This window comes from Oncorhynchus masou, chromosome 7 (assembly GCF_036934945.1).
Source record: "Oncorhynchus masou masou isolate Uvic2021 chromosome 7, UVic_Omas_1.1, whole genome shotgun sequence".
NCBI lineage: Eukaryota > Metazoa > Chordata > Actinopteri > Salmoniformes > Salmonidae > Oncorhynchus > Oncorhynchus masou.
The window spans coordinates 13,273,852-13,289,969 of NC_088218.1; the positions used below are offsets into that span (position 1 = coordinate 13,273,852).

Below are 16,118 nucleotides of genomic sequence, written 5' to 3' on the forward strand. Positions count from 1 at the left end.
AAGGATGGCAGTGTCTAGAACCATTGTATGTTCCCTCTGAGGTTGCCCTTATCTTGACCTAGAGGCTCACTCTTCTCTCCCTGAGCTTGTCCAGGAGGGATTGTATTTTTGATGGGAGTGTCTCGAATTGACAATTGATATGCCATTGGATGAGGTAATGTTTTGGTTCTAAGTGGTACCAAGAACGAGATAAGAACTTCGGTTTAGGAGACCAAACTGAACGATAATTTATAGCCAATGCTGTCTGGCTATGTGTGTCTTGGCTATAAATGTTACTAGGAACTGTTTTGTAAGCACTCTCAGAGAATTAATTTATGGACACTGAATTGATCTGAGAGTCACAGGGCTATGGTGAAGCTCATATAATTAAAGATAGACTTTATGATAACTCTGACTTGTGTGTGTTTTGCTCTCTCATGATTTGGTAATACAGGAAATTTCCAAGATAGTATTTCACTGAAAGAATAAACGTTTTGTTTGAAATGATGGATTTGACCATATTAATGACCTAAGGCTCGTATTTCTGTGTGTTATTATGTTATAATTAAGTCTATGATTTGATATTTGATAAAGCAGTCTGACTGAGCAATGGTAGGCAGCAGCAGGCTCGTAAGCATTCATTCAAACAGCACTTTCGTGCGTTAGCCAGCAGCTCTTCACAATGCTTCAAGCATTGAGCTGTTTATGACTTCAAGCCTATCAACTCCTGAGATTAGGCTGGTGTAACCGATGTGAAATGGCTAGCTAGTTAGCGGGGTGCGAGCTAATAGCGTTTCAATTGGTGACGTCACTCGCTCTGGGACTTGGAGTAGTTATTCCCCTTGCTCTGCAAGGGACACGGATTTTGTGGAGCGATGGGTAAACGATGCTTCGAGTGTGGTTGTTGTCGATGTGTTCCTGGTTCGAGCCCAGGTAGGGACGTGGAGAGGGACGGAAGCTATACTGTTACACTGGCAATACTAAAGTGCCTATAAGAATATCCAATAGTCAAAGGTATATGAAATCCAAATGGTATAGAGGGAAATAGTCCTATAATTCCTTTAATAACTACAACTTAAAACTACTTACCTGGGAATATTGAAGACTCATGTTAAAAGGAACCACCAGCTTTCATATGTTCTCATGTTCTGAGCAAGGAACTTAAACGTTCGTTTTTTTACATGGCACATATTGCACTTTTACTTTCTTCTCCAACACTTTGTTTTTGCATTATTTAAACCAAATTGAACATGTTTCATTATTTATTTGAGGCTAAATTGATTTTATTGATGTATTATATTAAGTTAAAATAAGTGTTCATTCAGTATTGTAGTAATTGTCATTATTACAAATAAAAAAAATTGTCTGCTAAAAATCGATATCGGCTTTTTTTGGTCCTCCAATAATCGGTATCGGCGTTGAAAAATCATAATCGGTCGACCTCTAGTTAACACTACCTAAGAACCATCTGTCTAACGTACCCAACAAAACAAGCGTTTTCCTCTTGAATGCAGGCAGTTTGACCACCTCTTCATACGTGACCAGGTCTAGTTGGTCAAACACTGAAACAGAGAAGGTGAAAGGCATTAGAGATGTTCACTGAGAGCCATAGGAATAATGGAACACAGACACAATGGAAGGGGGTCGTCTGTAGTGCACAGCACAGGAAGGTGAATCAAATGAATGGGCTTAAATAAAGAATGGATCGCTGAAATAAGTTTACTGATAACAGTGTGAAAAAGATTGCGGTTTGTTTTTGCCATCTAAAGGGCCTACGTGTGATTGGAATTATTTTACATCACAAATTCAATACTTCAGGTCTGTGAGAGACGGACAAACCAGGACACATAAAACGAGGAAGAACAAATGAAACAGCGAGACAGAAGTTCAAACTGTGGACTGACGTCAAACAAGGAAAATAGCGTGAATAAAGTAGAGGATAGAGGGAGAGAAACGGAGGAGGGCATCGTTGGGCATCATTCAGAGTTACTTACATGCAGCCAAGCCATTGGGTAAGAGACGCATGAAAGATGGACAGAACAGAGGGAAGGAGGGAGGGGAGGGTTAATAGAAGAAAAGGTCAAATAAAAACATTAAAGTTCATAGCTTGGACTCGGTGGCCAGGTTGTTAATGGCAGGAGAGTTAGACATGTAACATTGAGTCAACATTGAGACAACGTTTAGAGAGGAAAGGGGCCTGTTCTGGGGGAAGAACATGCAGCATTAGTCAGATTCAGTTGGAAACCATTCCACAGACAGAACAGTAGTAAGCTAAGCATTTAGCTCTACAGACCGGGAATATGTCTTTATTATACAATAACAAAAATAGTCAATTCCGAATTGAGACTATATTTTGGCCAGTGATAAAGCTGCAAGAGAATATCTGGGATATAACATCTGAATGCATTATACAGTATAAAATACAACGGAAACATCTGGAACACTTGGAATATCTTATAGCCAACATGTCAAGCCAAACACTTTTACACACACGGTTCCACAGAATAAAGAATTGGTTTCTGATTGTATTATTAAAACATGCTGTGTGTGTGTGTGTACCTGCGTTGTGCTTGGCCAGGTACTTGTCTTTGTACTGTTTCTTCTTCTTGCCAAACCAGGTACAGCTGGCCTGCTGCTCCTGCTTAGTCTTCTCCATGGCTATACACGCCACACGCCTGGGGGGGGGGGTTAGTAAAATGTAAGAAAATAAAAGATACTTCCCTGATTACTCCTAGTTATTTTAATTCTGTGGTAACGGCCCTCAAAACCAAAGACCAGAGATTGAGTCAAATTTCTGCTTAACATTTGGGAAAAGCACTGCATATTTTTCTATGAGGATTTTTTGCAATTCTTGCATTGTAATTTCAATCCACTTCCTGAATTGGAAATGGAATTGGAACGGAAGCACCAACCCTGCTGGGTTTTACAGTATGGGTTCCATGGGTTCTGTCTAGAGGTCGGCCGATTAATCGGAATGGCCGATTAATTAGGGCCGATTTCAAGTTTTCATAACAATCGGAAATGGGTATTTTTGGGCGCAGATTTGGCGTTTTTTTATACCTTTATTTAACTAAACAAGTCAGTTAAGAACACATTCTTATTTTCAATGCCTAGGAACGGTGGGTTAACTGCCTTGTTCAGGGGCAGAACGACAAATTTTCACCTTGTCAGCTCGGGGGATCCAATCTTGCAACCTTACAGTTAACTAGTCCAACACAATAACGACCTGCCTCTCTCTCATTGCACCCCACAAGAAGACTGCCTGTTACGCGAATGCAGTAAGCCAAGGTAAGTTGCTAGCTAGCATTAAACTTATCTTATAAAAAACAATCAATCATAATCACTAGTTAACTACACATGCTTGATGATATTACTAGATATTATCTAGCATGTCCTACGTTGCATATATATATTTTTTTAACCTTTATTTAACTAGGCAGGTCAGTTAAGAACAGCTTCTTATTTTCAATGACGGCCTAGGAACAGTGGGTTAACTGCCTGTTCAGGGTAATCTGACTGAGCATACAAGTATCTAAGTATCTGACTGAGCGGTGGTAGGCAGAAGCAGGTGCGTAAACATTCATTCAAACAGCACTTTATTTGCGTTTTGTCAGCAGCTCTTCGTTGTGCGTCAAGCATTCCACTGTTTATGACTTCAAGCCTATCAACTCCCGAGATGAGGCTAGTGTAACCGAAGTTAAATGTCTAGCTAGTTAGCGCGCTCTAATATCGTTTCAAACGTCACTCGCTCTGGGCCTTCTAGTAGTTGTTCCCCTTGCTCTGCATGGGTAAAGCTGCGTCGATGGTGGCTGTTGTCGTTGTGTTGCTGGTTCGAGCCCAGGGAGGAGCGAGGACGGAAGCTATACTGTTACACTGGCAATACTAAAGTGCCCATAAGAACATCTAATAGTCAAAGGTTAGTGAAATACAAATGGTATAGAGGGAAATAGTCCTAGAATTCCTATAATAACTACAACCTAAAACATCTTACCTGGGAATATTGAAGACCCATGTTAAAAGGAACCACCAGCTTTCATATGTTCTCATGTTCTGAGCAAGGAACTGAAACGTTAGCTTTCTTACATGGCACATATTGCACTTTCTTCTCCGACGCTTTGTTTTTGCATTATTTAAACCAAATTGAACATGTTTCATTATTTACTTGAGGCTAAATTGATTTTATTGATGTATTATATTAAGTTAAAATAAGTGTTAATTCAGTATTATTGTAATTGTCATCATTACACCCCCCCCCCAAAAAAATTGTCCGATTAATCGGTATTGTCTTTTTTGGTCCTCCAATAATCGGTATCAGCGTTGAAAAATCATAATCGGTCGACCTCTAGTTCTGTCCTCACCACTCCTGTAGTTCTGGTGACGGTATGAGCCCTGCGGTTCCGTTCTTAGTGTTCTCCAGCTTGCCCTGCCACCAGTTGTGGTCGTCCTTACTGATGATCTGGATGATGTCACCCACCCGGAAGCGGATCCCGGCCTCCTTACAGGGAATGAGGTCATCCTTGGCGGGGTCGTACTCAAACTGGGCGCGCACGTAGATCTGAGGGAGGAAACCGAGGAATGTGATTGGTTAGGCCCGGTGATCTGGGAGGGAATAGGACTGATTGATCAAGCTGGATGTATGGAGGAAAGAGGTGATTTTGATTGATCAAGCTCCTGACGAGAGCTGGGACACTGATTGGTCGAAATGGCCACAATCGACAAAGTAAACAAGAAGCAAAGAGGCGGAGGAGGGAAGAAGAAGAGTCGGGCGAAAAAGAGAAAGCAAATATGGGAACATCAAAGAAAGCTTTACCATTTTAATCGTTCTGTTTGCCCCCGATTGGCTACATCTTACGCGCAAACGACCAACCATTTTAATGGAGGGGGATTATGGACGTCAGCTAATGTTGGATCTACAAGAACTACAATGAGGGACATACTGCATGGGATCTACTGCTACTTGGATCCACTGAGAGATCTTACCTTGATGGACATTTTGTCCTTGATGACAGGTCTGGAGATCTAGGGGGTTGAGAGCATCACACACACATCATGCAGTAGAAAACATACGGGACATTGACAAAGGAGGTGAGAGAGTGAGGAGGACGGGCTACGACAGGGAGACAGGCTACGACAGGGAGACTTTGCAATGAGGCTCTTTATCTACTTCTCCACAGTCATGGATATCATATGAAGGAAGTTGGAGGTATTTATGTGAGCCAATGCTAATGCCAACACTTGTTAGCAACTTCGCTAGCGCTAGTAAGCAACTTCCTTCAAACTGCATGCAGAGACATACAAATGGTATCCACAAGTTCCACTGATTCTGGGGAAGTAGATAAAGGGCTTCATTGCCAAAATCACGAAGTATCCCTTTAATACATGCAGGGGTTATTTAAGATGACATGGATCCAAATGATGTTTAACACATACACAGATTTATACACACGCACAGACTTACACGCAGATGTACACACACACACACACACACACACACACACACGTACACACACACACACACACGCACACACAGACGTACACGCACACACAGACGTACACGCACACACACACGTACACGCACACACAGTACACGCACACACAGACGTACACGCACACACAGACGTACACGCACACACAGACGTACACGCACACACAGACGTACACACAGACGTACACGCACACACAGACGTACACGCACACACAGACGTACACGCACACACAGACATGTACACACACATTCGAGTCCACACACACAAAAACAAGCAAATGGTGTCCCTGGTCTAGAGAAAGCCATGTGAAAGGAGGAGTCAGACATCAGAGAAGAGAGGGAGAGGAGGAGTCAGGGAAGTCTATAGCTCTCACCTGTCGTCCTTTAGGCTGGATGGTAGAGGGCAGATCCTACAAGCACACACAGAGTTAACACACATCTAATACAGCACCATAGATTCATCTGAAAGAAGTGATATCGAGCCACAGCTCCTCACCAGGATGGAGCTAGTGACACTAGCATGGCCGTTCGCTGGCGACTGTCTGGATAGGTCGGGGGACTCTTTCTGCAGACACACATGAACAAAAAAACGTGAAAAACATCCCAACAAAAAATGACTTATAACTGAAGAATAGAACGCTTCTTTACCTCATTTACCTGATTTTCTAGAGACACAAGAGAATCGGTCCATACCTCGCAAGACATGGACTGTGACCGGTAGCTGGGTACGATCTTAAAGGTAACACTCCCTCGCATTTCCCTCTGTGGGGACACAACATTATCATCAAATGATCACAACCAATAAGAGCCTTCCACTGATACACACGTACCGTAGTACTGTGTAAAGACAAAACCAGCCGATTGGACAATGGTGAGAACGAGAAAATCTGATTGGACAACACACCAGCATCTTCTGGAGCTGTTCTACGGTCTGATTGGCAACGCTGATCCCGTTGATCTCTCTGATCTCATCGCCGACATGCAGCGTACCTACAAGAAGACAGAGGGTGAATGTGGGTTTGTTTGTGGTCAGGTGTACGGCATATTCCAAAAGTGTACTGTACCTTGTCTGTGGATCATTCCTCCGTGCATGATACGGGCCACGATGCAGTGGTTCAGATCGTTCATCTTCAGAGTGATGCCCTGAAGAGGTCAAGCGTGAAAGGTCAAATTTGAAGACTCAGTAAATGTGTGTGGTTGGTGTTTGTGTGTGTCGTACCATAGGTTCATCAGTGTTCTTCTGGAACTGAACCAGGCGTACTCGAGTCACGTTCTCCAGGTCCATGTCCCCGTTGGTGCTCTCGGGAGAATCTCCGTTCAGGTAGGGTGAGGTGGGCGGGGGGGTCACCCTCAGAGCCTCGTCACTGTACACCTCATGGGCCACCACGTCATGGGTCTGGAGCAAGGCCTACACACACACACACACACACACACACACACACACACACACACACACACACACACACAATAAGACACACCCTCACACAGACATCTACAGCAGACAATGAGTGTGTAATATGGCCTTTTAAACAACAGGGGGCGCACAAGGCACTAACTAAATTCACACTGTATTATTGGTCACACGTGGCTTATTGAAAGTGTGTAACAGTGTTAGCTGGTTTCTACTTAAGACGTATTTGCTTGGTCTTCCTAAATGAAACATGAGTGACTAAAGGACTGGGAAAACTACGACTGGGTCTACATAAAAAGACTTGTATCCAGATGGGATATACATTCTTTTTTATCTTGGTCACCAGGGAAGGGGGACCCCCCCTTCTTTATATCCAGGCCACTGTGTCTGTCTGTAGGCTGAGCAAAAAGCAGAGGGCTCTAGCGTTGAGATGTCAGTACAGAAACACCCTGTGGGTCAGAGACTTAGGTAAGAAGATGGAGAACCAAACACAACTCAGCTTTAAAAAGGTGCACTATGCACAAATCATTTCCTGGTTGCTAAAGTTCGAATAGTTCGCCTAATTTCAGTTTATGTGACAAAACAAGAAAGTATAGTCTGGAGAATCATTGTACCATCTAAACCACTGAAATATATTTTCAATAACCAAAAATGGCTGTTTGAAGCTGGTGTAAAAAAACTAAAGTAAAAGATGCAAACACGAAACTCTTGAATTGGAAGCATAGAAATCGTGCACATAGAACAGATGTAACGCTTCTTAGACTTGCTTTCAATGAGAATGACAGATCTATAACTAACATTTCTATGTGAATTTGGTCAGGTCGCCCAAAAGTTACATATTTCAGCTTAAACTGTAACAGACAAGCACAGATCTTTCTGCCAGTGAAATCCTTGGGGCACCAAAGCATGTTTTAGGCTCACCGAAGTCCAAATACATTCTCGTGATGGAAAAAGTTCAGACGAAAAACAGATAAAGTATTTAGAAAAGGTAATGCACCAATATATTTTTTACATTATAGTCTTTGAGAACAACTGATCACCAAAATAAAAGCTAGATAATCAAATCAAATTTTATTTGTCACATACACATGGTTAGCAGATGTTAATGCGAGTGTAGCGAAATGCTTGTGCTTCTAGTTCCGACAATGCAGTAATAACCAACAAGTAATCTAACTAACAATTCCTAAACTACTGTCTTATACACAGTGTAAGGGAGATAAAGAATATGTACATAAGGATATATGAATGAGTGATGGTACAGAGCAGCATAGGCAAGATACAGATGGTATCGAGTACAGTATATACATATGAGATGAGTATGTAAACAAAGTGGCATAGTTAACCTCTTACACTTATGGTGGCGCTATTTCATTTTTGGAAGAAAAACGTTCCCGTTTTAAACAAGATATTTTGTCACAAAAAGATGCTCGACTATGCATATAATTAAAAGAAAACACTCTGACGTGTCCAGAAATACAAATATCTTCTCTGTGCGTGCCCTTTAACGTGAGCTTCAGGCAAAACCAAGATGACTTGGCATCCAGGAAATGACAAGGATTTTTGAGGCTCTGTCTTTCATGATCTCCTTATATGGCTGTGAACGCAAGAGGAATGAGTCTGCCCTTTCTGTCGTTTCCCCAAGGTGTCTGCAGCATTGTGACGTATTTGTAGGCAGATCGTTGGAAGATTGACCATAAGAGACCACATTTACCACGTGTCCGCCCGGTGTCCTGCGCCGAAATTGGTGCGCAAAAGTCACCTGCCAGTATTTTTCCATGGGGCACAGAGAGAGAAGCAAGCTTCCACGAACTGCATGTCAATGAAGAGATATGTGAAAAAACACCTTGAGGATTGATTCCAAACAACGTTTGCCATGTTTCGGTCGATATTATGTAGTTAATCCGGAAAAAGTTTCACGTTGTAGGTGACTGCAGTAGCCAGGCGCAATGTAGAAAACGGAACGATTTCTCCTACACAGACGCTTTCAGGAAACAGCATTTGGTATGTGGCTGGGAGTCTCCTCATTGAAAACATCAGAAGCTCTTCAAAGGTAAATGATTTTATTTATTTGGTTATCTGGCTTTTGTGAAAATGTTGCGTGCTACATGCTACACAAAATGCTATGCTAGCTTTGCATACTCTTACACAAATTAGTCAATTTCTATGGTTCAAAAGCATATTTTGAAAATCTGAGATGACAGTGTTGTTAAGAAAAGGCTAAGCTTGAGAGCAAACGCATTATTTTAATTTTATTTGCGATTTTCAGAAATCGTTAACGTTGCGTTATGCTAATGAGCCTGAGGCTTAGTCACAAACCCGGATCCGGTTTGGGGAGTTTCAAGAAGTTAAAGTGGCTAGTGATACATGTATTACATAAGGATGCAGTCGATGATATAGAGTACAGTATATACGTATGCATATGAGATGAATAATGTAGGGTAAGTAACATTATATAAGGTAGCATTGTTTAAAGTGGCTAGTGATATATTTACATCATTTCCCATCAATTCCCATTATTAAAGTGGCTGGAGTTGAGTCAGTGTCAGTGTGTTGGCAGCAGCCACTCAATGTTAGTGGTGGCTGTTTAACAGTCTGATGGCCTTGAGATAGAAGCTGTTTTTCAGTCTCTCGGTCCCAGCTTTGATGCACCTGTACTGTCCTCGCCTTCTGGATGATAGCGGGGTGAACAGGCAGTGGCTCGGGTGGTTGATGTCCTTGATGATCTTTATGGCCTTCCTGTAACATCGGGTGGTGTAGGTGTCCTGGAGAGCAGGTAGTTTGCCCCCGGTGATGCGTTGTGCAGACCTCACTACCCTCTGGAGAGCCTTACGGTTGAGGGCGGAGCAGTTGCCGTACCAGGCAGTGATACAGCCCGCCAGGATGCTCTCGATTGTGCATCTGTAGAAGTTTGTGAGTGCTTTTGGTGACAAGCTGAATTTCTTCAGCCTCCTGAGGTTGAAGAGGCGCTGCTGCGCCTTCTTCACGATGCTGTCTGTGATGTGTATGCCGAGGAACTTAAAACTTGCTACTCTCTCCACTACTGTTCCATCGATGTGGATAGGGGGGTGTTCCCTCTGCTGTTTCCTGAAGTCCACAATCATCTCCTTAGTTTTGTTGACGTTGAGTGTGAGGTTATTTTCCAGACACCACACTCCGAGGGCCCTCACTTCCTCCCTGTAGGCCGTCTCGTCGTTGTTGGTAATCAAGCCTACCACTGTTGTGTCGTCCGCAAACTTGATGATTGAGTTGGAGGCGTGCGTGGCCACGCAGTCGTGGGTGAACAGGGAGTACAGGAGAGGGCTCAGAACGCACCCTTGTGGGGCCCCAGTGTTGAGGATCAGCGGGGAGGAGATGTTGTTACCTACCCTCACCACCTGGGGGCGGCCCGTCAGGAAGTCCAGTACCCAGTTGCACAGGGCGGGGTCGAGACCCAGGGTCTCGAGCTTGATGACGACCTTGGAGGGTACTATGGTGTTGAATGCCGAGCTGTAGTCGATGAACAGAATTCTCACATAGGTATTCCTCTTGTCCAGATGGGTTAGGGCAGTGTGCAGTGTGGTTGAGATTGCATCGTCTGTGGACCTATTTGGGCGGTAAGCAAATTGGAGTGGGTCTAGGGTGTCAGGTAGGGTGGAGGTGATATGGTCCTTGACTAGTCTCTCAAAGCACTTCATGATGACTGAAGTGAGTGCTACGGGGCGGTAGTCATTTAGCTCAGTTACCTTAGCTTTCTTGGGAACAGGAACAATGGTGGCCCTCTTGAAGCATTTGGGAACAGCAGACTGGTATAGGGATTGATTGAATATGTCCGTAAACACACCAGCCAGCTGGTCTGCGCATGCTCCGAGGGCGCGGCTGGGGATGCCGTCTGGGCCTGCAGCCTTGCGAGGGTTAACACGTTTAAATGTTTTACTCACCTCGGCTGCAGTGAAGGAGAGACCACATGTTTCCGTTGCAGGCCATGTCAGTGGCACTGTATTGTCCTCAAAGCGGGCAAAAAAGTTATTTAGTCTGCCTGGGAGCAAGACATCCTGGTCCGTGACTGGGCTGGATTTCTTCCTGTAGTCCGTGATTGACTGTAGACCCTGCCACATGCCTCTTGTGTCTGAGCCGTTGAATTGAGATTCTACTTTGTCTCTGTACTGACGCTTAGCTTGTTTGATAGCCTTACGGAGGGAATAGCTGCACTGTTTGTATTCAGCCATGTTACCAGACACCTTGCCCTGATTGAAAGCAGTGTTCGCGCTTTCAGTTTCACGCGAATGCTGCCATCAATCAACGGTTTCTGGTTAGAGAATGTTTTAATCGTTGCTATGGGAACGACATCTTCAACGCACGTTCTAATGAACTCGCACACCGAATCAGCGTATTCGTCAATGTTGTTATCTGACGCAATACGAAACATGTCCCAGTCCACGTGATGGAAGCAGTCTTGGAGTGTGGAGTCAGCTTGGTCGGACCAGCGTTGGACAGACCTCAGCGTGGGAGCTTCTTTTTTTAGTTTTTGTCTGTAGGCAGGTATCAGCAAAATGGAGTCGTGGTCAGCTTTTCCGAAAGGGGGGCGGGGCAGGGCCTTATATGCGTCGCGGAAGTTAGAGTAACAGTGATCCAAGGTTTTTCTGCCCCTGGTTGCGCAATCGATATGCTGATAAAATTTAGGGAGTCTTGTTTTCAGATTTGCCTTGTTAAAATCCCCAGCAACAATGAATGCAGCCTCCGGATAAATGGTTTCCAGTTTGCAAAGAGTTAAATAAAGTTCGTTCAGAGCCATCGATGTGTCTGCTTGGGGGGGGATATATACGGCTGTGATTATAATCTAAAATAATTCTCTTGGTAGATAATGCGGTCTACATTTGATTGTGAGGAATTCTAAATCAGGTGAACAGAAGGATTTGAGTTCCTGTATGTTTCTTTCATCGCACCATGCCTCGTTAGCCATAAGGCATACACCCCCACCCCTCTTCTTACCAGAAAGGTGTTTGTTTCTGTCGGAGCGATGCGTGGAGAAACCCGTTGGCTGCACCGCTTCGGATAGCGTCTCTCCAGTGAGCCATGTTTCCGTGAAGCACAGAACGTTACAGTCTCTGATGTCCCTCTGGAATGCTACCCTTGCTCGGATTTCATCAACCTTGTTGTCAAGAGACTGGACATTGGCAAGAAGAATGCTAGGAAGTGGGGCACGATGTGCCCGTCTCCGTAGTCTGACCAGAAAACTGCCTCGTTTCCCTCTTTTTCGGAGTCGTTTTTTTGGGTCGCTGCATGCGATCCATTCCGTTGTCCTGGGTGAAAGGCAGAACACAGGATCCGCTTCGCGAAAAACATATTCTTGGTCGTACTGATGGTGAGTTGACGCTGATCTTATATACAGTAGTTCTTCTCGACTGTATGTAATGAAACCTAAGATGACCTGGGGTACTAATGTAAGAAATAACACGTAAAAAAACTGCATAGTTTCCTAGGAACGCGAAGCGAGGCGGCCATCTCTGTCGGCGCCGGAAGTAAGGTAGTCAGGAAGAATGGAATATTCCAAAAACAATTAATTTAGCAGTATAGATGTTGTTTGAGTAAAAAAAACAAGCATTAGCTATGGCAAAAAACATAGAATTGCAGGAAATTGGATTTAAAACTCCTAAATGTTCTCTCAGCTCCATGAGGAAATTAGCTTAAAAATGCAGAACTCTCTACCTGACACCAGAGAAGAGATGGAGAACAGAGAGAGAAAAATTAGGAAAAGCAGAGGGAGCTTTTTTTATTCTGTTCTTTTGTTGGCAGTAACAGCTAGGGCTGGGTGGGCGGAGCAGGATGTCTGCAGCCTCACTAGCCCCACCCATAACCCTGACAGCCCCTCCCCTCAGTCTTGCTAATCTAACAGATCCCTCCCTCCCTGGGGTCTATAGTGGATAAATTAAGGAGCTTGACCCAGTCATGATCATTTGTTTACACACACACACACACACACACACACACACACACACACGCACACACACGCACACACACACACACACACACACACACACACACACACACACACACACACACACACACACACACACACACACACACACAGAGATGGAGATGGCCCACCATGAAGTGTGGCTGTGTGAGGATCCTCCGGAGTTCCTTGGCCTCCATGTTGTCAGGGTAACAGGAGATTGTCTCCAGTACCTACAGGATAAGAGGAGGGAGAGAAAGTACAATGTCATATTAAGTGCATCAACACTTAATACAAAACAGTAACAAACCCCCAAACACTAACCAAAACAACAAGATAAAGTATTTAGCAAGCGCTAGTCCCAGAAGAAAAGAGGTGTCCCACCTTGATGTCGTGACCAGGCCACTCACCTCTTTGGCTCTCTGTACTCCATCACTGGGAGGGTTCCTGATCTGAGGAGACGACCTGGTGTTGATCTGGTCATAGAGCTGCAACACCAGGGGGAGACAGCCATTATTATTCACTCATCTTTACATATCCCTCCTCACATAACACTTTTTGTAGTAAATGTTGCTTTAGAAATAAAAATGCATTTTCATTCCCAAATGATTTTCCCAATGAATAATGTGGTGTGTCTCTTTACTTGTGTCAAAGTGCCACCTAGTGGACTTGACCTGAACCTGTGTGTGTGTAGCCCACTCACGTCCAGCAGTGTGTGTAGGTGTTGGTCCTGGAAGACGCTGTGTAAGAAGTCCAGATCTTTCTCACTGCAGTCGGTCAGAGCATGAATCTCCTCCAGGCTGTCCAGCACCTGGGATACTGCCCCTACACACACACACACAGGTTATAACATATACACACGCAAACACACACCAATTATGAGTAGCCAGTACCATAAAAACACAAATATTTAAATTTAACACACACAAAAAACACACAACAAGGACAAATACATTTACACACCGCACACACAGAGGCACCACGCACACACACACACACGAGACACCGCACACACGAGACACCGCACACACACACACACACGAGACACCGCATACACACACACAGACACCGCACACATGAGACACCGCACACACACGAGACACCGCACACATACGAGACACCGCACACACACGAAACACCGCACACACACGAGACACCGCACACACACACACAGATACCGCACGCACACACACACACACACAGAGACACCGCATGCACACACACACAGAGACACTGCACGCACACACACAGAGACACCGCACACAGAGACACCGCACACAGAGACACCGCACACAGAGACACCGCACACAGAGACACAGCTAGAAACAGAAGGTGTCAGGCTAGAGTACCTGCTACATGCAGCGAAAGCAACAGAGACGCAGAACAGGACAGAGGTACATCCCATCATCAATATGACAGATTAGACAGGAAGGAAGGAATAAACCATATCACATGGGATGAAGATAATGGTATGGAGGTCAGGTCATGTGATTGGTTAGTTCAGGTTAGTGAAGGCTGGATCTAGAGATTGTATGGAAGACTAAAGTTAGTTGCCATGCTGCTTGTATAACATAGAAAAACACTTCACACATAAAAAGAGGTTTGAAGACTGAACACTCAGTTTGTCCTCCAAGGCCATGACAGGTACAGATTGCACACGCCACTAACAACGATTGTGATTGGATCAAATGGAAGCCGTACAGGCGCGCGTCCACCTCATTAGCTGTCGGTGGTGAGTGACATCACAATGTGCACAGAGTCTACTTCCCAATACTTCTGATTGGCTTTCTGTCCATCTCAGCTTGGAGTTCAATTCACCCCCATCAACTGACACCGAGTCAGATACGGTTTCATCCCCCAAATAGGTAAGGAAGCTGTTTTAGAGTATTGGGACGCGAGTCATCAAGGGTGCTACGGGGGAGGGTAGTTTAATAGATGGTGATGATGTTATGATGTCACACCAGGAAGCTACCTGGGGATACCTACTTTCAGCGGCTAGCAGTCCTACAGAGAGCGCCGCATTGAAACACCACCACAGAGAAAACAATAGAGAGGAAAGATTCAGCAGACAAGAAAAAGAGAGAAAAGAGGAGGCCAGGAAGGATGAAAGACAAGGCAGACAGAGAGCAAAACAGGAGAGAGAGAGTCAGCAAAAAGCAGAGGCTGTGTTGACTCTAGAAGAGTCTGGAGCTGTGGGTATCTGGCTAAAGTCTCAAAGACACACAGCCACACCCCACAGGAGAGTGAATTCCAAAGCATGTTCTTTTTTTAAACAAGGGCAGAAAGTCACAAAACGCAGAGTGATACAATGAGGCTGTCTGGTCTTATAAGAGGAAGACCAGACTATCACCTATATTGTCTCCAATGCTTTTTCTATGACTCACTTGGACTCTGTACCGCTTTCTACCAAAGTCTGTCAGATGTTTTCATCCTGAAAAGTGGCCACGTCACACCATCTGTTGTGCAGACCCAGCTACACGCCTTAATCCCACATGCACGGGAAGGATGGGCACCGTTTCATTTGACCATTTTAGACAGAGCCTATTAAAAAAGGCCTCTAACGACACCTACAAAACAGATGGCATGGGACACGCACTTATCACAACATTACAGCCCTTTTGTTAGGTCTGAGAACATCTGACAAGCATAGCATTCAGAGCAGTAGACTATTTGACAGAGAGGGCGGCAGGTAGTAGATAGACTCTTTGTTCCCTCATTAATAATATCCATAGGGAGTGACAGGGCACCCCGAGACAGAGACAGGGAAGTGAGGGCATTGGGCAACGCTAGCCTGGACACTTCTGTTTCCTTTTCCCAGCAATCAGGGGGATTTATAAGAAGGCCGAGGCTAGCACAGAGACCAGGGCCTGAATGTTCCACTGCTGTTCTGAACACTATATTGGCTGTGTGGTCAGCTACTGACTATCTGTCATCTGATTACCAGGAAATGAGATAACGTTGAGGCTTGGTTGAGGTTGAGGAGCTTACAACAGTGATAGAAAGCTCAAATCATCATTATCGGTCTTACATGATGAGAATCCTTTTCTGTTACCGCAGAAGTTGGCTATAGTTGTAGAAAACTATGAAAACCCGTGGGACAATGAGCTAGCAACACAAACCACGTAAGCGATTGTTGCCATGACATCCGTTCCCCTGACACAGCTCGGCTTGGGTGTTGACGTGGGAACGGCAACAGGAGGAGAGGGGCGGGTCTTACCTGAGGAGGTGGGGTCTTCAGAGAAGTCAGGCATCTCCTCTGGTGGGTCTCCGTAGAAGGAGTTAAACTTGTGGCTGGAGACAGCAGCCAACAC

The 16,118-nt window shown here is 44.6% G+C and overlaps 1 pseudogene; it reads right to left on the minus strand.

Annotated features, from left to right (window-relative positions):
* Nucleotides 1-16,118, minus strand: part of LOC135543309 (peripheral plasma membrane protein CASK-like) — a 63,593-nt pseudogene that overhangs the window by 15,353 nt on the left and 32,122 nt on the right.